The sequence below is a fragment of the Lagenorhynchus albirostris genome, chromosome 17, assembly GCF_949774975.1.
Source record: "Lagenorhynchus albirostris chromosome 17, mLagAlb1.1, whole genome shotgun sequence".
In the NCBI taxonomy this organism is placed as follows: domain Eukaryota; kingdom Metazoa; phylum Chordata; class Mammalia; order Artiodactyla; family Delphinidae; genus Lagenorhynchus; species Lagenorhynchus albirostris.
The window spans coordinates 46245690-46268738 of NC_083111.1; the positions used below are offsets into that span (position 1 = coordinate 46245690).

General features: G+C 44.0%; 1 long non-coding RNA gene across 1 annotated transcript in view; it reads left to right on the forward strand.

The window, feature by feature from the left end:
- The window catches only part of LOC132508257 (uncharacterized), an 82044-nt gene extending 59738 nt beyond the window's left edge, over positions 1-22306 (forward strand). The window contains exons 2-3 of the long non-coding RNA XR_009536492.1: positions 21847-21884; positions 21967-22306. This is a non-coding gene — a long non-coding RNA (uncharacterized LOC132508257). The remainder of the gene's footprint in view (positions 1-21846; positions 21885-21966) is intronic.
- Positions 22307-23049: the final 743 nt, after the last annotated feature.

Here is a 23049-nt window from a genome sequence, read left to right on the forward strand (position 1 = left end):
AAACTCAACCCACTCACCAAGCCTGATCCTACTGGGAACCAAGCTATGGGACTTGCCCAACCAAACCGTGAAATAAGTTCATTCATTCAACAACCACTCGAATGGTGACTGCACAGATGTGCCAGGTGCCAGGGGTACAAAGATTACCAAGACCGCAAGATCCCTTCGGGTGGTGAAAATGTCCCCTCCTCTCAAAGAAAGGGTAAACCTGGGAGCAGTCAGTTGTGTAATGGGCAACAGGAAGTGTTTTCCAGGCAGAGGCTGCGACATGTGGAAAGGGGGTGGAGAAGAGCTCGCTATGTTCAAGGAACTGCAAATAGACCAGTGAAGCTTCAGAGTGGTGAATAGGAAGTGGCAAAGGATGAGGTGGAATTCGCAGGGGATTGAAGGCCATGGTGGAAAGTGTGGATTTCATTCTCAGGGCAGTAGAGAGCTAGAAGGAATTTAAACAGACTAGAGACGTGAGGACGGACTTCGGTGACTCTGGTTTCCCTTTCACTCCTCTCCAACGTGTCCATTCTCCTGTCTCTCCCTCATCCTCACCTCCCCACCATATTCTCAGCTCCTCTCCTCAGGTCCCTCAATTTCTAAGGTAAGTTTCAATCATAAGAGGCCAGAAGACATTCCCAGGAGTTTGCACTGTAATGGTAGTTAAAGCCTTCAGACAAGGGCTGATTATCTGACTACAGAATTGTAGGCATTGGCCAGGAGGTAGGAGAGAATTGGTGGAACATTCTTTAATCATGGGCTATTCTTCCAACTCTGGTCACACACCTCACAAAGGATCAGACTTGTCTCCAAGGAAGTCAAGTAAGCACCTGGTGCCTACTTTCCTGATGGGGGACCACAGCTCCATCCCCAGGATTTGAATTCTAGGATAAAGGGCAGGATTTGAATCCTAGGGTCTTAAGAACAGGAGGGATCTTGGAGTTTCCCTGGGCCATAGCCCACATCACCCAGGCTCTTCTGGAGGGCAGGCTCAAACTATTTCCTTCATTTTTATCAGATTTGAATAATTGGTATCTCATCATGTTTTCCATCTCTTGATCACCTACTGAGAGGGGCTGATGAATGGAAAAGAGCCAGCAGGGTCGAGGTAATCCACAAATTAGACACCCCTTCTTGCTGTCGTCAGAAGTGGTTTGTGTTCCATTTTCATGAGAAAGAAACTTCAACCTTGAATGACTAAGCTGAAATTCATGGCATTATCTCCCTCTTAGTCTTACCATGCAGGGTTTTTCCCCTCATATATCTTCAAATCTCCTTCAAATCTTTGAAATATTAGCATGTAGCTGCTGTAATACATCTTTTGAATTATGGAAATTTTAATGCAATAAAGCTTCTCTGTTGCCTGCCACAGTGTCAAATATTATCTGGTAGATCTCAGATATCCCAGGTGTGTCTCTCTTCCACACCGCCCCCCCCCTTCCCCGCTCATATCCCCTTCAAAACACCAGCCTCGACTTGGCACCGTGGGACTCCTCAATTCACCTGTGTCAACCAACCGTTCAGCTCTGGCTGACCCATTTCCTGCCCCAGCTGGCATGGGGCTGAACGGTGATGTTCCATTTACTCTGTTAAAAGTTAAATGTCACCCTCTGATGTTTACTTGCTTTGAAGCTTCCTAGCCATGGTACCTGGGGAAACTTTTGTCTCCATCAAACTCCCCCTCACCCCCCCCAATTCTGTGTGCAAACAAGCCCCTCTTGTTGTGACTGCTCATTTCTGCCCCCACATCCTTTCAGTTGTGGGGTTTCTTATTGTCTCACTAACAAATATGGCAACAATGTTTACCCGGGACTTAACCATGAGTCAGACACTCTTTTTTTTTTTTTTTTTTTTTTTGCGATACGCGGGCCTCTCACTGCTGTGGCCTCTCCCGTTGCGGAGCACGGGCTCCGGACGCGCAGGCTCAGCGGCCATGGCTCACGGGCCCAGCCGCTCCGCGGCATGTGGGTTCTTCCCAGACGGGGGCACGAACCCGTGTCCCCTGCATTGGCAGGCGGACTCTCAACCACTGCGCCACCAGGGAAGCCCAGACACTCTTTTATAAGCACATTTGGATATAAGAACTCATTTCATCCTCACAACAAGCATTCGAGGTCGGTGCAGTTATGAACCCTATATTACAAACAAGGCACTGAGAGGTTAAGACCTGTCCAAGGTCACCCAGCTACTGAGAGGCAGAATCTGTGCTCTTAACCAGTGGGATTTGACATCCCTGTCTCTCATTGTCTTATTTTCCAACTATCTCCTATGCAACCACGTTCACCCAACACTGATTACTCTGTGCCAAGCACCGTGCCAGGCACTTGGGATTCGGGGATGATACTTTGAAACCCTTGCCTACAGTATGATGGAGGAGACTTGCAGGCACACCATAAACCAGAGTGTGCTGGGTAGGGGAGGGGAAGCCTGGACCACGGGCTGTAGGACTCTGAAGGGTGCACTGGAGCCTGTGACACCTTATCTGGGACATGGAATGTGGCATGGCATTTGTGATAATGCTGTGAACAGTAAGTCTCTCTTCCACCATCAGATACTGTTCTGTGTGCTTCTTTCTCTTTCTGCAGTTTTTGAAACTTCAATTTTCTTTGCCTTTTGCCCCAGGAGAGCAGTTTTTGAACTTAACTGTGTATTAAGGTCACCCACTGTGGCAGCGACTGGCTGGTTTTCCTCTTGGCTATGTGACTGACACGTTTTTCAGTCACCCTCACACTCAGAGGTGGCGTGTGCCTGAGTCTGACCGAAGGGATGGGGGTGGAAGCAATGCCAGCCTCCTCTAAGCCTGGCCCATAAAACTGCCCTCGAAATCCTCCTCCCTTCCTGTCCAATCCCAGGACCCAGTGGAGGCCTTGGGAACATTCCAGTGGACACGAGGGACTGAGAACCACCAACAATCAATACTGATTTTAATTGCTGCCTCGTTGCCCTGGCTACAGCAAGATCACCTGACTTGATGTTTCTTGGGGGGTTGACAACCACGGAATGTTATTTTGGTCCTTTAAATGTTCTCTTAGAAAACCCTCCTCCAGCCAGTGTTTGCTATTGGATTTACCTGTGAGCAGATAAGAGCTGTGGGTGTCTGTGGGCCCTAACATGCACTGGAGTGATCAGAATAAAAAAAGCATTTTTTAGGATCTAAGTCATGTCATACTATATAAGGGCAGAGACAGTGAGAGGGACCCTGCCCACAATAAAAATAATAAAAATATAATGCAAATAATAAATCATAAAATAGGTATTATTTTGATAGAATCCAATAAACATAAATACACACATATATGAGCAAAATAATATTTGAGCATCTGGTATCTACCAAGCACTATGCTAATCCCTCTACATGCCGTATCTCATTTAATCCCGACAACAGCCCTCAGACGCAGGCATTACAATTATTATCCTATTATACAGATGAAACCAAGGCAGAGAAGGGAAGTTATTTGCCTAGGGTCGCATGATAAAGAAGACAAGCCAGGACTGAAAGTCCATCTGACATCCAGGCCCACAGGACAGTATGTGTAACACTCTACATACAGGACCATCACAGAGCTGCCCCCCCCCCCCCCCGCACCGCAGCCACTGCCACCCTGTCCCACCCCATCTCAGTGGCCCCTTTCAATCCAGACTGGGCCGTACTTCCCTTACCCACTGCCCAGCACACTTTCTATAATTAAAATTTAGTCGATTTGAACAAAGCCCCTGAACCTGATGGTTCCCTCTAGTTTCCTCCATACAGTTTGAGATTCCCCGGCACCATGGCAACCAGATTTTTAGATGAAACTGGATCCCTGGAGGTTAGGAAATGCAGGAATTAAGCGAAGCGCCTTGAGACCCACCGTGATGGTAAGTGGTTCCTTCAAGGGGTATCCACTGAAATTCTCACCAGCCTCACCCTACCTCATTCAGGGCCATTAGGTACCCTCAAGAGCCTACAGAAATATTTAAAGCTCTTCTAAAAAACTTGTAGGGAATGCCATAGGAAGAAAAGAAAACTACAAAATTGAAATGGAGATTCGATTAAATGCCTGCGAAAAAATCATGCTAAGCTTCGTGAACAGTTAAATTTGGAATTCATAAAAAATTCATGATGCTTCAAAACAATAAGGCTTGCTTTTCTTACTTTGCAGAGATTTTCTAGTTTGCATAATGATTGTTGAGAAAACATGACCCATCGTAAATTGAATTTATTCCTTGTAGGCAAAATCACTTCAAAAGCAGAATCAGAAAAGTCGTTATATTTTTACAGCCAAAATATTAAATAATTTGTTCAAATTGGCCAGATATTGAACACATGAGATGTGGATGTTTTCTGTATGTTCGATATGATGTGGGGTGAAGTCTCCAAAAGGAAGAATCCCCAAAATCCCTTGGAATCACACCACCTCCCCAAATCTTGAGAAAGTTCAGTGTAGGCAAGAAACAGATCCAGGTCACTAGAGGTAAAGGGTGGCCCTGATGGGGTACCCCTCAGCCTGGAGTGGGGAGGCCCAAGAGGGGAAGTAGCATTCTCAAATGAAACACAGCAGTTATCCAGCTAGCCCATCGGGGGAAAGAGTGACTGACTGCTTGAATGTGACCAATAGATTCCAGCTGCCCCGACTGGAAACAAGCCAAGAAAAGCCTGCGCCCCATTTTCCCTTCGCTGTAGGAAGGAGATTGGGAGGCTTTTATTTTTCAAAGCCAGGGAGTGAGAGGGGCTGCAAAGTTCCAGTGTTATTCTTCCCCGTTAAGGACGGGGGAGTACACCTTCCTTATCATTCAGCGCTGCCCCGAGAGCTCATTTTGATTGGTGGCATCATAAATTCGCATCTGTTTTCTTATCAAAGTCCTGGACAGGAGGGAGAACGCCGCAGCTCTCTCCCCCACTTCAGGACGGGTGCAGGGGGAACTCTGCGGTTCTGTGATAAAAGGAGAGCTGGGAGCTAATCAGGGAGCTGTATTCCTCCTTTGTCTGGGCTGCCAGCACCTCTTGATAACTCGGCAGAGGCCCGAGGAGCTCCTGGGTTCTGGGGTGCAAGCCCTTGTTGTAAGGAGGTCTTAGGACCTTGGTTTTCTCACTTGAAAATGAGCATAATAATTCCTGACACTTTTTCCTATCACAGAAATGCTGGGCTAGAATGGGATAACAGATACAAAATTGCCTTAAGAGGTTTGCTACTCAGTGTGGCCCTCAGACTGGCACCCTCAGACTCACCTCAGAGCCTGTTAGAAATGCAGACTCCAAGGGCTCCAAAATTTACAAACAGCTCATGCAGCTCAATATCAAAAAAATAAACAACCCAATCAAAAAATGGGCAGAAGACCTAAACAGACATTTCTCCGAAGGAGACATAACAGATGGCCAAGAGGCACATGAAATCATGCTCAACATCACTGATTATTAGAGAAATGCAAATCAAAACTACGATGAGATATCACCTCTCACCAGGCGGAATGGCCATCATCAATAAGTCTACAAACAATAAATGCTGGAGAGGGTGTGGAGAAAAGGGAACACTCTTGCACTGCTGGTGGGAATGGAAATTGATACAGCCACTATGGAGGACAGTGTGGAGGTTCCTTAAAAAACTAAAAACAGAACTACCGTATGATCCAGCAATCTTATTTCTGGGCATATATCCAGAGGAAAACGTGGTTTGAAAGGATACATGCACCCCAATGGTCATTGCAGTGCTGTTTACAATAGCCAAGACACGGAAGCAACCTAAATGTCCATCAACAGATGAATGGATAAAGAGGATGTGGTACATATATACAATGGAATATTAGCTATTAAAAAGAATAAATAACGCCATACGCAGCAACGTGGATGGACCTGGAGATTATCATACTAAGTGAAATAAGTCAGAGAAAGACAAATATATGATATCGCTTATACGCAGAATCTTTAAAAAAAGTGATGCAAACGAACTTATTTACGAAACAGAAACAGACTCACAGACTTAGAGAATGAACTTACAGTTACCGGGGGAAGGGTCGGTGGGTAGAGACAGATTGGGAGTTTGGGATTGACATGTACACACTGCTATATTTAAAATAGCTAACCAACAAGGACCTACTGTATAGCACAGGGAACTCTGCTCAATACTCTGTAATAACCTAAATGGGAAAGGAATTTGAAAAAGAATAGATACGTGTATACGTATAACTGAATCACTCTGCTGTACACCTGAAACCAACACAACATTGTTAATCAACTCTACTCCGATATAAAATAAAAATTAAAAAAAACCCAGAAATGCAGACTCTCAGGCCCCGCCACAGACCTACCAAAGCAGAATCTGCATTTTAACAAGATCCCAGGTGACTCGTATGCAAATCAAAGTTTGAGAAGCCCTGATTTAAAAAAAAAAACACTCTGCAGGTCTTGTAAGCTATTACTTACTAGGTGATGATCTGTTGAAAGTCTTCTCTTAGCTTCGTGAGGCCAGGCCCCAAGTGGCTTGTTCCCCACTATACCCCACTTTTTGGCTCAGTCCCTGGCATAGAATAGGCACTCAGTATTTGTTTAATTAATTAATAAGTCTTATATCCTGTGTGACTGACCACACAGAAAGTAGGAGGAAGAGACGGGGTAGTAAGCTCATTCCCAATGAGCCCTGCGATCCACCTGGTGAGGGTAGCCTGCATTTGGCCTCTGGTACAACGCCCAGTGCAGCGCTGCAGGTGTTCTCAAACCGTATCACGCATCAGGATCAACTGGACGCCTTGTTAAAGCAGATGGCTGCGTCCCACCCCTGGAGTCTCTGATTCAATAGGTCTGGGTGGAAGGGGAGAATTTATATTTCTAGCAAGCTCCAGGTGCTGCTGTTGCTGCTGGTCCCGGGACCCCACCTTGAGAACATGGCCTAGTACATTGATGATGCCTGAATAAGTGTCTTCACTTTTTTTTGTTTTTGTTTTTTTTGCGATACGCGGGCCTCTCACTGCTGTGGCCTCTCCCGTTGCGGAGCACAGGCTCCGGATGCGCAGGCTCAGCGGCCATGGCTCACGGGCCCAGCCGCTCCGCGGCATGTGGGATCCTCCGGGACCAGGTCACGAACCCATGTCCCCTGCATCGGCAGGCGGACTCTCAACCACTGCGCCACCAGGGAAGCCCTGTCTTCACGTTTTAAATGCAGACTAGGAGGCATTCACAGTGACAAAAATATCAAATGGGCAGGAAAGCGTTTTCGGACCAAGGCATATGGTGGCTATTTTAGGCCTTGGCTCCTTGTCAGGTGACTGGGGCAACCTGAGACGGGGCAAGGACAGGGGGACCGAGGGGTCAGGGGATGGGTGGTGCTACTGGCCATGAGTTTATAATTTGGGGCTCAGAGGCATGGTTCCAGGTCCTGGCTTGGTCAGCATCACTTGTGTGACCCCTAAAGGCTACAGTTTTCCTCCTCATGCCAAGATTCCTGAATCACCAGGGTGGGGCTCGGGTGTCTGTTCTGTGTGTCAGTCAGACAGGCATTCCAGGGCTATTTGCTAACAAACAGTAACAGTAACAGTAACAGTCATTCCCTTTACGCCACGCCTTGAACTAAGTACTTTATATACATACATACAGACAGATATGTATATTTTATGAGATTTTATATATATATATATAAATTTTATATATTAAAATTTTTAATATATTTTACATATAAAATCATAAAGTCATCACAGTAGTCCATGAGGTAAATATATTACTTTTCTATTTGTGGTTGATTTTACCTCCAGATTTCTTACCATGACCTGCCAGGCCTGAGGCTCCAGCCCGGGCCTCCCTCTTCACCCCACTTAGTGTCTCTCTCCCTTGCTTGCTTCCTGCCAGCTCAGGGCCTCCATCCAGAAGACTGAGAGGACCCATCTCTTTCCTTCCTTGGGACCTGCACACAGCTGTTCCTTCTGCCAGACAAGCCCCCACCCCTGCCCCTCTGCCCGTGAACTTCCTCCTATCCTGTGTTCCATCTTAGCAGCCACTTCCTCAGAGAGCAACTCTCTGGCCCTCCATTGAGAGCAGCCCCCTCTGTTATTCTGTCCGTGGACCTGTCGCCTTCCTATTGCCATCTGCAATTACTTAGACAGTGGTGCTGTGTCCACCGTGGCCTCAGCTCAGACAGAAAATCCAGCTGGTTCTATTCAGCATCTCCTACTACTCCATTTCCACACAGGTGTCCAAGTCTCATCCCCTTGGTTTAGATGGACCTCCAAGTGCCTGGGATGCGTGAGGAGTTGTGTGTGTGTGTGTGTGTGTGTGTGTGTGTGTGTGTGTGAGTGTGTGTGTGTGTGTGTGGTGGGGGACTGGCCCTCAAGGACAGCCCAGCCACTCCCTTCCCTAGTCCTCCCCACAGAAGGCAGCCATTCCTCTCCATGCGAAGACTGCCCTACTCCGCTTCCCCCCACTGCCCCTGTTCTTTGTTGCCATGCTGTCTCCTCACTGTCCTCTCTCCAGGCCCTGGCTTATCCAGGTTCTTATCCAGGAGAGGAAAACAGACTCTACAAGCATCATGCATCCAAGCATCTTCCTGCGTTGCTGTATAATGACGAGGTGTACTAGTGAGAAGGAGGATGGAGAGAAATATACAGAAAACCACCAGGTTAATACTTACCATATAATAGTGCCCCATATCTTTTTATCTCTCTGTTTATTGATTTACCATTCAATACCCTGTACTGGGTTGAACAGTGTCCGCCAGCCTCCCCCCAAATTCATATCCACCTGGAACCTCAGAATGTGACCTTTATGGGGAAAGAGTGTCTTTACAGATGTAATTAGTCAAGATGAGGTCATATTGGTTTAGGGTGGGCTCTAAATCCAGTATGACTGGTGTCCTTATATGAGGAAGGACATTTAGACACAGACATAGAGGCACACAGGGGAGAAGGCCACATGAAGACAGAGGCAGAGATTGGAATGAGGCATCTACACGCCAAGGAACGCCAAGGGTTGCCAGCAACCCCCAGAAGCTAGGAAGAGACAAGGCAGGATTCTTCAGTAGAGACTTTGGAAGAAGCCCAGCCCTGCCAACACCTTGATTTTGGACTTCCGGCCTCCAGAACTGTGAGACAATACATTTCTATTGTTTTAAGTCACCGCAAGAATGGTCTTTGTTACAGCAGCCACAGAAAACTAATACACATCCAATGAGACTCTAAAGCCCTTGAGGGCAGGAGCCACGTCTATTTTGTTCACCTCTGAATTCCCAGTGTCTAGCAGTGTCTGGTGTGGTGAAATGGTCCAGAATAAACTTTTGTCGAGTGAAGGTAGCTAAGCCTGAGCAGGGGTGACCGAAGCAAGAGGGACGAGGGAGGACTGAGGTGTTTTGTTTGGTTCCACAGAGAAAAGCAGCAGAGCAAGGGTCAGCAGTTGAACTGGCTCTTTCCTCCTGAACTCACTCTCACATGCTGAAATGACTAATGTTGGTGAATGCAAATCATAGCTGCAGCCCATGGCTTGAGTCCAAGAACACAAACTCATGAGCTGAGCCAGGGTTACAGTCACCAGAGTTTATTTTTAAAGTAACCACGCCTGACCTATAGGATCAGAGGCCTGAGGGGCAGACTTTCCCAAGGGCCGCCCCTGTGTGGCCAGCTGTCCTTGACAGCTGAAAACCACAGGCTTTGAAATGGAAGAGGCCCTCAGCCTTCCCCCAACACAGCCAAGGAACACCTCCCCTCCCATCTGTTACCTACATGCTGACCACTGTCTGGTGTGTTTGACACCCACAGGTCACAGGCTGTTGCTATTGGCTTGCTCCTGCTTCTGGAATTAAAATGATAGGCGTGAGCGTGCTCTGTGGCCCACAGCGTACGGATGCTGGGGCCAAATGCTCTCCCCCAAAGGTGGGGAGCTCCTGCTCAGCCCTGGGGCTTCCCCGAGAAGGGACAGCCAAGCGTTCTTCAGAACTGTTGGATTTGGGGGGTTTCCTGCTAATTGAGCCATAACCAGCAATCAGCTGTCCATGGGTACAACATAGGCTGCCAAAGATGGAGCTCCTCCTTTGTCTCAGAGTTCTCCCCAGGACCTGGGTTAAGAACGCATTTCTTAAAGGTTCAATTAGGATTTGAAAAAAAAAATAAGGAAAAATTTTCTTAACCTGGTGGGACTCAGGGTAACTTTTTCTTTTTTATTCTCACAAATTGTACTTTTCTTATTTAGTCTTTGTACCAATGAAGGATGACTCTGACACTCTCAAAAAAAAAAAGAAAGAAAAAGAAAGAAAGAAAGAATACATTATCCATTTGTCCCAAGCTGGGCTTTGTTGGAAGTCTTTGCGTTCACCCTCTCCCACCACGAGAACTCCTGTGGCCTTATTGAAAAAATGAACCCCAAACTCCATATATCTGATTCTAAAAATTTCAAGGAATGATGTCGATTTTTACTGAAGATTTCCAAGAGAGGGAAGTGGGGGTATATATACTATGTCACACAGCATGACCTTCTTTAAAATTGTCCTTTAACATATCTTTCTTTACCCCACAGCTTCACCCCTTGCACTGGCTTCTCCGGCTGCCTTCTCCATCTCTATCTTCCAGGTCCTGTCTCTCTCCTCAAACTTGCAGCCACACAGGCTCTCCTTCCAGCTCCCTCCTCTTTCCAGCCTCTCCCTAGAAGATTCCTTCACCTGGGTAGCTCCCTCAGCTTCTCTTACACAGAATCATTTGTCCTCTCTGATTGTCCTCTGTACCCATGACCCCACACAACACAATAGCTGAGCCTGTTGAACTGATAGGATGTCCTTCCTTCCTGGAAAGCATGTGGTTTCCCACTCACAACAGAAATCTTTGGGGGATATAAACAACCACACCTTTAGTTGACATACATGACACCGGGGTGTTCTGGGTGGTTATAGTTCATCCTCCCCGTTTCCTGTGAGGTTAGAGAGCTAGAAAATGTGTGGTAGAGAGGGGGTGGGAGATGGCCAGGACTTCAGCTCCAATTCCATGAAAGGATCGAGGGTTCATGAGAATCAATATGAGCTCACCCTGTAGAGATGCATCAGACATGGCACTGCCCTTGAGGAGTTTATAATGTGATTGGGAGAAATGTATATGAGACAATTCTAGAACAAGTTGAGACGGGGATGTGTGCTAAGGGCCTAAGAGTTCAGAAGGGCAGGTGGGTACAGTCTGGAGAAGTCTCAGGAAGCTTCAAGGTAGACCTAGAAGATGGGCTGAGTCTAACCAGGTGGAGGGGAAGGTAGAAGGAATCCCGTTGAGAAGCATCAGTGTGAACAAAGACTGGGGGTGGGGGTGGGGGTGGGTGGATGGTGCCACATGGTAGGGAAGAGAAAGAAGGGCCACTTGGCGAGTGACCCATTTCCCCAGACATGTACCTCAACCAGTCTCATTACTTTAAAGTTGAACATGAACTGCACCCCTCCTGGACCTTCTCCCATTCCCACCTGTAGGGAGGCCTGTGCTCTGGTGGACAGGCAGCCAACCCTCCACTTGCCAAGGATTGAGGTTCCAAGACTGGTATTCAGATTGGTTGATAGGCTCTGAGCATGCGTTTTCCCATAGAAACAAAGCTAGACATGGGGGTTAGCATAGGTGGAATACGACTAAAATATGGGTGTGTTGAGCTGGGGTCAGGCTGGTACATGGGTTCTTTTAACGCAGTTGTGGTAGGGAAACCCTAAGAAAGTTAGAAGCTTCTTGAAAAAATATGATTTTTCCTTTTTTTTTAACTTTTTATTTTATATTGGAGTAGAGTTGATTAACAATGTTGTGATAGTTTCAGGTGTACAGCAAAGTGATTCAGTTTACATACACATGTATCTATTCTTTTTCAAATTCTTTTCCCATTTAGGTGGTTACATTATTTTTGTTTTGAAAAAAATAATGTTTTTCAAATGAGTTATTTTAAAAATTCATAGAAATGTCAAGTTTCTACAATATTCCATGGGAAGTTGGTGAGCAATGCTCCCTGGATGTTACACTGAGAGTTAGGTTCCTCAACTGTCCTAGAAGTACTAACGGTAACCCTGAACCCTGTCTCCCCCAGAGTCCAGAACCAGAAGCATGAGGCCTGCTGGGGCTTCAGCCACACGGTGGTGGAAGAGAGACCTGCGGCTTCACTGCAGGATGGGGCTGGGGGTGCGTCTAATGTCTTTAATGCGTGGGAACTTAGCCGAGGTCCAGGCGGCCATCATGGCTATGGCTAACCAGGGGGTAGGGCACCACCGTGAGGATCAGGTGGAAGGAAATACGCAAAGGCAGGCAGGTGGCTGGGGTATGCTTCAAGGGGTTTATCTTATCCCCCGCACAACCTCAGGCACTGCCTTGTGCTTTTGAAAGCAGCATCTAATACTCCAAGGAAGGGCCTGGAAGAGCTTGGTTTGGTGTTAGGCTCCACAGTGATGGCTGAGATCCAGAAACTGGGCCTCAAGCTGTCTAGGCAAGTTGATACAGAATCCCAGTCTTGTGAGCTGAGCCAGTGTGGCTAGGATCTAGAATGGTATGACTTGGGTGGTTCACATTGTGGCCAAGAATCTATCACCTCCTTCCCTCTCTTCCTCCTTCCTTCCTCCTTTCCTTTTTTCCCTTCTCTCTCTCTCCCTCTCGTTCTTTCTCTCATTCGTTTGCATTCTGTGTCAAGCCATTTCCTAGGTGAATGTGTGTGTGTGCGGGGGGCGGGGAGATAGACACACAACAACGGTTACATTTGTAATGAAATAATTATCATTGTAGACAGTGTTGCACAGAGGTGTGGCATTTAACAGCATTAAGAGGGAACTTCATCAGATCTGTTTAGGGGTGTTGGGGGAGCTCAACAAGGCTTCCCAGGGAAGTGACGAGAAGTCAGCCTGGGAAAAGGGACAAAGGAGATGAGAAGAGGAAGAATGTTATAGACAGAGGGAAGCAGCAGTGCCATGTCACTAAGGCAGGAAGGAGGATGGCTTGTTCTGGGAAATTGCTGGAGAGAGTGAGCAAGTGGGATGAGATGTGAGACAGTAGGAGCAGATCACTGAGTGCAAGCCTAGGGCTGTTCACCGTGGACTGAACCACCAGTGTCTCTGCGTGGAGCTGAGTCTTTGGGTATTAATGACGATAATAATACCTACGTCTTATGAGGCACTTCCAATGTGCTACATGCTTTCCATGCCTCATATTATTCAATCCTCATAATCCCCCTGAGGAATTAGTACAGATATCTTCCCAGTGTTCTGACTACGACGAGGAAAACAAGGATTAGAGGCATAAATGGTTGTATCTAAAGCCATGCAGCCAACAATTGAAGGAATTCAAACTTGAACCATGACCTGCCTGAATGCAAAACCCTTGTTCAGAAAACTTTCGCCTACTGCCTTTTGGTATCAGTGACTTTTGCTGAGAGAGCCTGGGGAGGACGTCTCCAAGATTTAGGTCCTCTGAGCCCTAAGAAGTGTGGGGAGGAGGAAAGGGGATGGGGGACAGGGCGCTGGTGGCTCTGGCTGTGGTAGAGTATTATTGAGGAGAGTTCCAGTGCCGGGGGTGGGGGAATGCACGGAGCTTGTTCGTGTGCATGAATCATTCACAAGGCGAGGATGAGTCAGAGGCCAGCTACATTGTTACGGAAGCAGTGGGCCGGGTGTGGACTCAACCTGAAGCTGGGTTTTTTTCTCTTATGGTGACAGCATGAAGCAGGGAAGCCAAGCCAACTTTGTGGGGGGGGAGGTGACTTTTAAGTGGAAAAACATCTTCACTAATGCTTGCAGGTGACGTTGAGGATTGTGGAAGAAAGATCCACTTTCGAGTATTTCTGAAGTCCTTGACCAGATATGGCCAAAGCCAGGATGTCTCACCCGCAGAAGAAATCTTGCACTCCATTCTGTGGGCTGGTCACACAATCACTAAACAGCACCTGGAGGAGATTTAAAACTAGTTGCGGGAGGAATTCATCACCAAGCTAACTCAGGGACTTTCTGGCAAATCTTTATGCCTATGATTCAGAGAGAACTCCCAAACCCCTTGAGTGCAATAGAGTTGAAAGAAACCTGAAACTGGCTTTGGTGAGATAGATAGCAAACCAGTAAAAAAAAAAAAAAAAAAAAAAAAAGGAACCATTGTAGAAGTTAGAAGAAGCAAAATAACTGCTCTTCTTGGAATTACCTCTCCTACCTTAACTATGGCCCGGGGGGGGATGTTCCCCTATAATTGTCAGGATGTCAGACTGTGTGGATGGGATGTTTCCCATTTCAATTTGACCCTAATATCAGTGATCCAGGTAGAATTGCTGTTCAGACACCAAAATGTGGAACAGTCATTGAACGTTTGTCCTGTAATGGACATTCATTTATTCATGCAACCAAAATTTCTAAGAATGTATTAATACCAAGCAATTCTTTAGGCCTGTTACATGTTATCTCTAATGGTCCTTGGACTATTGCAACTCTTGCAGTTAAGATTAGGAAGTCTTCATTAATAATACTGTACTTTATACTTGAAAGTTGCTAAGAGAGTAGATATTAAATGGTTTATTAAATTAAACCATAGAAAAGAAATAGTAATTACATGACATTATGGAGGTGTTAGCTAACACTATGGGGGTAATCATTTTGCAGTTAAAAAATGTTTAGGAAGTCATCTTGCCTAAAGTCCATAGTTAGCAGCTGCTTCTGTGACTAGCAACAGTTGGGGTTACCTTCCATTTTTTTTCAGCAAGGACCAGGTATAGAATATTGTAAAAGGAACCTCTGAGCATGAGGGAATCTCTGCACTAACTTATGGAGCTGCAGTCTCAGCTTGAGAAGGAAGTGTGGTCCATGGGAAGGAGCTCTGGCTCTCCCAGTGCAAATCCATTTCCTAGGTGTGACCTCAGGCCAGGGCCCTAACATCTCCTCAAGCTTAGATTTCCTTGCCTGGACAATAGAAACAATTAGATCTTCCTCATTGCATTTTTGTGGAGATTAAATGAAATAATAAGCAACAAGATTGAGGGCAAGTTTTAATGATCTTATATATTTTTTGATACACTGCACATTTTCCAAAACATGTAGATATCAAAAACATAATCGGATTTTTTTTTAATTAAAAAAAAATGTAAGAAGATTAGTGTGTCTAAAGCTTTTACTACTGTGCCTGGCACAGAGAAAGCCAGCGCGAACCTTAACTATTAATAATAAGTGGACGCCCCCTAGGATGCAGGCATGTCCAAGCAAGTTCGGGGATCGGGAAGGGCGGCCCACTTGGGCTATATTTGCAGGAGACCTGAGGCTACTCCTGAGAGAGAATTTGTGCTAAAGGAAGAGACCTGAAGTTCCCAAATTAGATCAGCGGCAGTAGGTCAAAGTAGGCTTCTAAGCACAGCCCTGCGTCTGTCACATAGACTGACCTCTGCCTAGTCCTAGGGGATTCCTGCCTGAGCACTAGGGGAGGGAGTGACAAAACTAAAACTCCATTTCCTAAAATCTCTGTTAGACTTTGAGAGCTTTAGGCAGTCTGGTTTGTAACCTTTTAACCTGCTGTGCACCAGGGGAACAAAGGGGACTTCCCTTCCCCGCCCCCCTGAGGGTGTCTGCTGGAGTCTGGAGAACGGGGCACCAGGAACTGAGAAGGTGTCTTGGTGCAGTACCTACAAGGCAGGCTTTCCCATAGGGAGAGAAGGAGAGGAGGAAAACAGCAGCCATGTGTACTTGAGAGGATCACCTAGGCACATCTGGGACATTTTTCTAGGGATGTTAGATCCCTTTAGGAAACATTTATTGAAGACCTCGGAGTGTTACTGAGTGGCCACCTGAGGCATAGCCTGGAAGCTGGGCCATGAGAATGGGGGTTCTCCCAAGGAACTGAGGCCTGCCCCGTTGGTCGGTGGGTAAGCAAGCAGACCTGTCTTGTTTTCCTCTACTGGGTTTTCCTTGTGGCTTTAACAATTGCTATGTCAACAGCCACCCTTTAAAAGAACGCTGCCAAAGCAGTGCGTTAGGGAAATGTGCTCAGGGAGAGCAAAAGATCCTCTTCCTCTATCTCAGCTATACTTCTTTAAAGTTCATTTTAAACAATCGTGGTAAAATATATACTGTTGACCCTTGAACAACACAGGTTTGAACTGCATGGGTCCACTTACATGCAGATTTTCTTCAATAAATACATACTATGGTACTACACGATCCACTGTTGGTTGAATTTGCAGGTGTGGAACCATGGATTCGGAGGGCCAACTGTAAAATTACACAAAGATTAGAAGATTTTCAACTATGCAGGGGGTTGGTGCCCCTCACCTCCATGTTGTTCAGGAGTCAACTGTATATATAATATAAAATTTGCCATTTTAACCACTTTTCAGTATACAATTCAGTGGCATTAAATCATGAAGATTTCTCCTAATGTCTTCCCTAATGTTTTACAGTTCTAGCTCCTAAGTGTAAGTCTTTGATGCATTTTGAGTTAATTTTTGTATGTGGTGTAAGGTAAGGGTCTGATATCATGTGTTGATTTGTACCCTTCAACTTTGCTAAATTTGCTTATTAGCTCTAGTATGTTTCCTCCTTGTGCATGCTTTGGGATTTTCTACATATAGGATAATGTAACCTGCAAATAAGATAGTTTTACCTCTTCCTTTCCAATCTGAATACCTTTTATTTCTTTTTTGCCTAGTATCTCTGACTAGAACTTCCAACACAATGTTGAATAGCAGCAGTGAAACCAGCCATCCTTGTCTTGTTCCTGATCTTAGAGAGAAAGTTTTCAGTCCTTCATTATTGACTATGCTATTAGCTGTGGGCTTTATCACACTGATAACTCTACTTTTTATCAGAGAATGTCTTAATTTTTACCTCATTTTTGAAGAACAGTTTTGCTTTATATAGAATTCTCAGTTGACTTTTTTTTTTTAAATTTCAGCCCTTTAGGTGTATCATCCCACCACCTTCTGCCCTCCACAGTTCCTGATGAGAAATCAACAATTAATCTTATAAAGGATCCATTGCATATGATGAGTCACTTCTCTCCTGCTGCTTTTGGGATGCTCTCTTTTTCTCTTAGATATGTAGATTCATGTATTTAATAAAATTTGGAAAGTTTGTGGCTATTAATCTACAAATATTCTCTATACTCCTTTCTCTCTCTTCTTCTGGGACTCCTATAAAGCATATGTTGGTCCACTTAATGATGTCCCACAGGTCCCTTAGGCTCTGTTTTTTTTTTTTTTTTCTTTTCCTTGTTCCTGCTCCTCAGACTGGATACTTCTTTATGGTCCTATCTTCAAGTTTGCTGATTCTTTCTTCTGCATCTTCAAATTTACTATTGAACCCTTGTAGTGAATTTTTCATTATAGGTATTGTATTTTTCAGCTACAGAATGGTTCCTTTCTACAACGGTCTCATTTTTTTTCATATATCGTTTTCCTGATTTCCTCAGTTCTATGGGCACATTTTCCTTTAGCTCTTTGAGCATATTTAAGACAGTTGTTTTAAAGTCTTTGTCTCATAAGTCTGATGTCTGGGCTTCCTCAGGGATGGTTTCTGCCCATTTATTTTGTTCCTTTGAATTTGCCAAACCTTCCTGTCTTTTGCATGCTTTGTGTTTTTTTGTTTTGGAAAACTGGACATTTGAATATTATACTGTCATAACTCTGAAAATCAGAATCTTCCCCTTCCCCAAGATTTGTTGTTGCATTTTTTTTGCTGATTGTTGAAGGCTATGATTGCCTGTTTGTTTAGTGACTTTCCAAACTATTTTTGCAAATAATATTCCTTGGCATGTGTGGTCACTGTTCCATTTGCTTACGTTTAGCTAATGTTTGACAAAGTTTCCTTAAATGCCAGAAGTTAATGCAAAACAAAAATAAAACACAAATCATGAAAAAGATAAACACAAAAAAGCAAACATCTCTCCCATTCTTCACAGACTGGCTTTCTGCTGGGTTGTTGCAACTCAGTCAGACTTATACTGAGCCTAGGGATTGGCACAAGGTGAAAGCTTAGGATCTTCTCCGGTCTTTTCTGAGCATGAATCTCGCCTTGAGCTTATGCATGGCTTTCTAAATTCCTCTGTATACCCAGGTGCTTTGGGGATGTCCCTATTTCCCAAAGAATTTTCCCCAGTTTTTCCTCCTGGGACTTAGGTAATCTATTGTATCTCTGGACCATAATCTTTTGCCCTAGACTTCTACAGATTGTTAGTTTACCTACCAACATTTTCAAGCAATGTCCAACGCTTTTCTGGCTTGAGCTCTGAGCTAGGCAAAACTGAGACAAGCATCTTTAGGTAACCCCCAGAGAGGTTAGAACAGGCATACAAAATAATGTGTGAACAAGATTTGCTCTACTCCTTCTGGAACCAAGGAGCAGTAGCCCACACTGGGAACACAGGCAGCCATCTCTTCAAAATTACCTTCACACTGGGGAGGGAATAGGGCAAGGGCAAGTAAAAATGCCACCAACTTTCCATTTTCAAGTTGCTTTTTTCTCTATTCAGCATTTTCTTGGTCGCTGTAAACTTTGACTGTTTTCTGGAGTTCTAACAAAGTTGGTTCTGAGAGTTTCAGCTTGTTTTTTGGTGTTTCTGTGGGGAAACAAGAGCTTGCAACTACCCACTCCATCATTTTGCTGACAGCACTCCCCAGCTACATTTTTGATAGTGATTTTATTTTTACCTCTATACTACTGTGGCCTGAGGAACTGGGTTATACTCACAAAATCCACTTTGACCAAATCCTTGAACTGGTGTATGACACCATCTTTTTGTAGAGTAAGTTAAAAAGGCCATGCGAAACAGACCAGAAATAAATTTTAAAAATCAGTCTCTACAGGCCATACTTTTTACCTGTGCATGGTTGTAAATACTATGTAACAGTATCTACATTGCAAGAGAAGGGTTGCTAAAGTTTGTCTTCATTTACAATTAATAGTAAAATGACACTTTCTAAAATGTTAGCTTGAATGGTCATCAGTTCTAGTTGGTCCCCTAGACACATGTTGGCAAATAAATTTAATCTCTTTTGTTGGTGGCTGCCTGATGCAATTGTGAAGGGTTACAAAGCTATGTCCAGGCTCAGGGGACAAGAGTTCCATAATCAATTGGTATTATTTGTCCTGGGCATAGGAGGAAGGAGTGTCAGTGTGTGTATCTGTTGCTGTGTAAAGAATTACCTACAAATTTAGTGGCTTAAATCAACAATAGACAATTACCAACTCTCACAATTTCTATGGGTCAGGAAAATGGGAGTTGCTTGACTGGGTGTTTTTCGCTCTAAAATCTCAGATGAAGTTGCAGTCAAGGTGTCAGCTGGGATTGTAACCACCTGAAGCCTTGGCAGGCTGGAGGATTCATTTCCAAGAAAGCTCACTTACACAGCTAGCAAGTTGATGCTGGCTATTAGCATGAGGTTCAGCCCTTCTCTTCCTGGCCCCTTCCATAGGGCCACTTAAGTGTCCTTAGAACATGGTAACTGGTTTCCACCAAAGAAAGCAATCCAAGAGTGTGCCAGGCGGAAGCTACTGTTTTTTTGACCAAAACTCAGTCACATAGCATCATTTCTGCCACATTCTGTTCCTTTGAAGCAAGTCACTAAATCTGGCCCATACTCAAGAGAAGAGAAATTAGGTTTTACCTTTTGAAGGGAGGCATGCCAAAGAATTTGTGAATATGTTTTAAAACCACCACATAGCACTGTGCCTACTTCAAAATACCCCCCTGAACCCTAAAATTATCTGAGTCACACGAAGTACTGACTTATTTTATAAAAAAAAGAAAAATGTTGTGCAGAATCAAAGGTAGAGAATACATGTGTATGTGTGTGTGTGCAATAGAATAGGAAGAAAGGGAGCTTCCTGGTTTTTTGGAGAATTACTCAAAAACAGCTTAAGGGAACTCCAATAATATAACAATTCCCTAACTCAAGGAGTGCTACATCTAAAATCTATCTCCTAGGATACTGACAGAGAGAGGAGGGCATAAAATGGGTCTGATTTTGCCCCCTTCACTCTCTTGCCCTCAGAAGTTTCTGCCATAAGTTAGGATTTCAAGTCCTGGGGAGGACTCTGCATTAAAAGCAGGCGATTTGAGCAGAGCGTCCCAGTTAGCTTTGGTCAATGCAAACAGTTCCCTTGCTTACTAGAAACGACCCAACAGGCCAATGCCATTGGCAAACAGAATTGCAACATGCGAGGTACATATGCAAATGTGGACACCTGCATTCAATATTCCTCACTTGGGCTCAACAGAAAAACAACTACTCAAGCACAAAATGGTAATCCTGTTTTCTGAACATTTGGCCCTGAGAGTCATATGGTCTGTGACCTCCTAGCTTTTAAATATGTCTCCTCTTATTTTAAGTAGCAGATTCCTCTTAGTAAGAGAGCACTGTGTACCCTCCAAGCCTGGAACTGGTAGGTTTTCAGAGCTGAGTGAAAATATTCTGTTGACAGCCCTTTGCCTGCTTAAAGCAGCAGGGTTGTTTACTTGGGCTGGAGCACAGCTTTGTTGAGGCAGAGAGTCATGGTCTCATCATCAGGGCTGCCTAGCAACAGGTCTATGCCATGCCACAGAATTTCACAATGGGCTGGACCACAAGTACAATTTGGGGGGATTTCCCACAGTTTTACTCCCACTCTGTCATATTGCTCCTAAAATCTGAGTAGCATAGCAAGATGCAAGAGTAATTATTGTGTCCCCCAAAGTTTTCTTCTTGGAAAAATTAAAAAGAATGTTTGTTTGCTGAGTCCATTTCTTTAAATACTAGAGAGACTTAGTCACGCTAGATTATTGAAAAAAATCTAATTTTAGTTTAATTGAATCTTATTCTGATAAGCCAGCTTAATATTCAGCAAAGTAGCAGTGATCATTACAGTGATCACTGTACAATGATCAATACAGTGATCATTCTATCAACAAAGAAGATGCATTTTTAAAATATACTTTGTCATTAGAAATGTTATTACCAGGGAAAGAAATCATATATTGGTGTAAAGGTATATGCTTCCAACAACAGATTGGAGAGATTGGATGTGATAAAAAAGACACTAATTTATTCATTTATTAAACAAACATTTATGGAAAGACTACTAGTTCTGGGCAGCTAGAAAAGTTAACAGAACAATTTCCAACTGCCTTCCTAGACCTTATAGTGTAGCAAGAAGAAGATAATAACCCCACATGTGGTAGAGAAAAACAGAAGTGTTTGGGAATTATACGGTGTAGTGGGAGTAGTTAAAGGAAGGGAGAAGGGGTCTGGACATTAGAATGTGCTTGAGGAGGGGGGTTCTCCATGCCGGGGGTGAGAATGGGGTATGCAGTACACCTCCGAGCTACTCCCGCAAATAGAGCCAACTGCGACATACTCCCTTCCCGACCAGTAGAAACCGGGAACAGAATGGTATTTTTGTTGCGTAAAATTGTGAAACTGTGTCTGTGTGTATCTTTGTGGTAAAATTGATGTTGACATTGACCCTACGTTGCATTATTTATGATTTTAAAAAGCAATATTGATTCTCTCATAAAGGGACTATTTCTCCTCGGAGACATTGACCCTACGTTGCATTATTTATGATTTTAAAAAGCAATATTGATTCTCTCATAAAGGGACTATTTCTCCTCGGAGAGTTTTGTAGATTAACATTTGTGGCAATTAAAGTCCTAATGTAGCCACTACTGACTCTGGTCACTTAATCCTTCTATCAAATGTTTTTATTAGCTACTGTGCATTATGTATTTAGGAACTTAGCATTAAGTGGATTTATGTTCAGATCACATTGAAGATTTCGGTTAGGAATTAGGTTTCTTTTTCTCTCTGTTTCAGTCTTTAGACACTCTTTGTGGATAAATTCAAGGTTAGCAGGTTAATATCAATTTGGATTATGTATTTAGGAACTTAGCATTAAGTGGATTTATGTTCAGATCACACTGAAGATTTCAGTTAGGAATTATGTTTTGTTTTCCTCTCTGTTTCAGCTTGAGACACTCTTTGTGGATAAATTCAAGGTTAGCAGGTTAGTATCAATTTATGCCAATTTGGATCTTTAACCAGAATATATACAAGGCACTTTATTGATCTTAAAATACTGCCTCTAGGGCTTCCCTCGTGGCACAGTGGTTGGGACTCCACCTGCCAATGCAGGGGACACGGGTTCGATCCCTGGTCTGCAAAGATCCCACATGCTGTGGAGCAGCTAAGCCAGAGCACCACAACTACCGAGGCTGTGCTCTAGAGCCGGCGAGCCACAACTACTGAGCCCACATGCCACAACTACTGAAGCCCGCGTGCCTAGAGCCCATGCTCCGCAACAGGACAGGCCACCGCAATGGGAAGCCCGTGCACCACAAGGAAGAGTGGCCCCTGCTCACCGCAACTAGAGAAAGCCCGCGGGCAGCAACGAAGACCCAACGCAGCCAAAAATAAAGAAATAAATTTATTTTAAAAAATACTGCCTCTATTGACTCTTTAAGGGTATAAACTAAATCTTTCCATCTTGCTTTTTATAGTAACTTTGAAAAATCATATACAGATGTTGAATGTATACTTTTTGTAATGATAATCGCATAGTCATTGCTGCTAATTACAGAACTATGGCTGACATTAACTAGTTAATTCAAATACCCGCCACATTTGCTGAGTATTCCTAACATTTTGAATCCCAATTTAGGTTTATCTGGAATGTCTGAAATATTCAGTTCAAGAATCATTTCAGATCATATTTACTCATTTTACTTCCTGTTAAGATTAGCTGGCTAATATCTAGCTAGGATGGGTCAGATAGCAGGGGCAGAGAGCAAAGAAACAGATAAAATAGATATTACATTAAAAGTGACACAGTTGGATCACTGATAAACTGTTCTGAATAAATTACAATAAATAGGAATCTTGAGACAGGTAAGGCTAATGAAAGAGTTAAACCAGATAATCTTGCAATAGGTCTAGCCAAACAATAAAACCACATGATTTTATAATTAAAGTAGAGAAAAATAAATATAGATGTTTCTTACCTACTCAATTTAGCTCTTGTTCCTATCTTTGTGTAAGGTTCAAATTTCATGGTACAAAGTATGTTCTTGAGATCTGGGGTTTTCTCCAAAATGGATAATCATCATCTATTTTCTAATGCAATGCCAAAAACTTCAACAAATAAAGTTTAATTATTCATTGCTTTTCTTTTC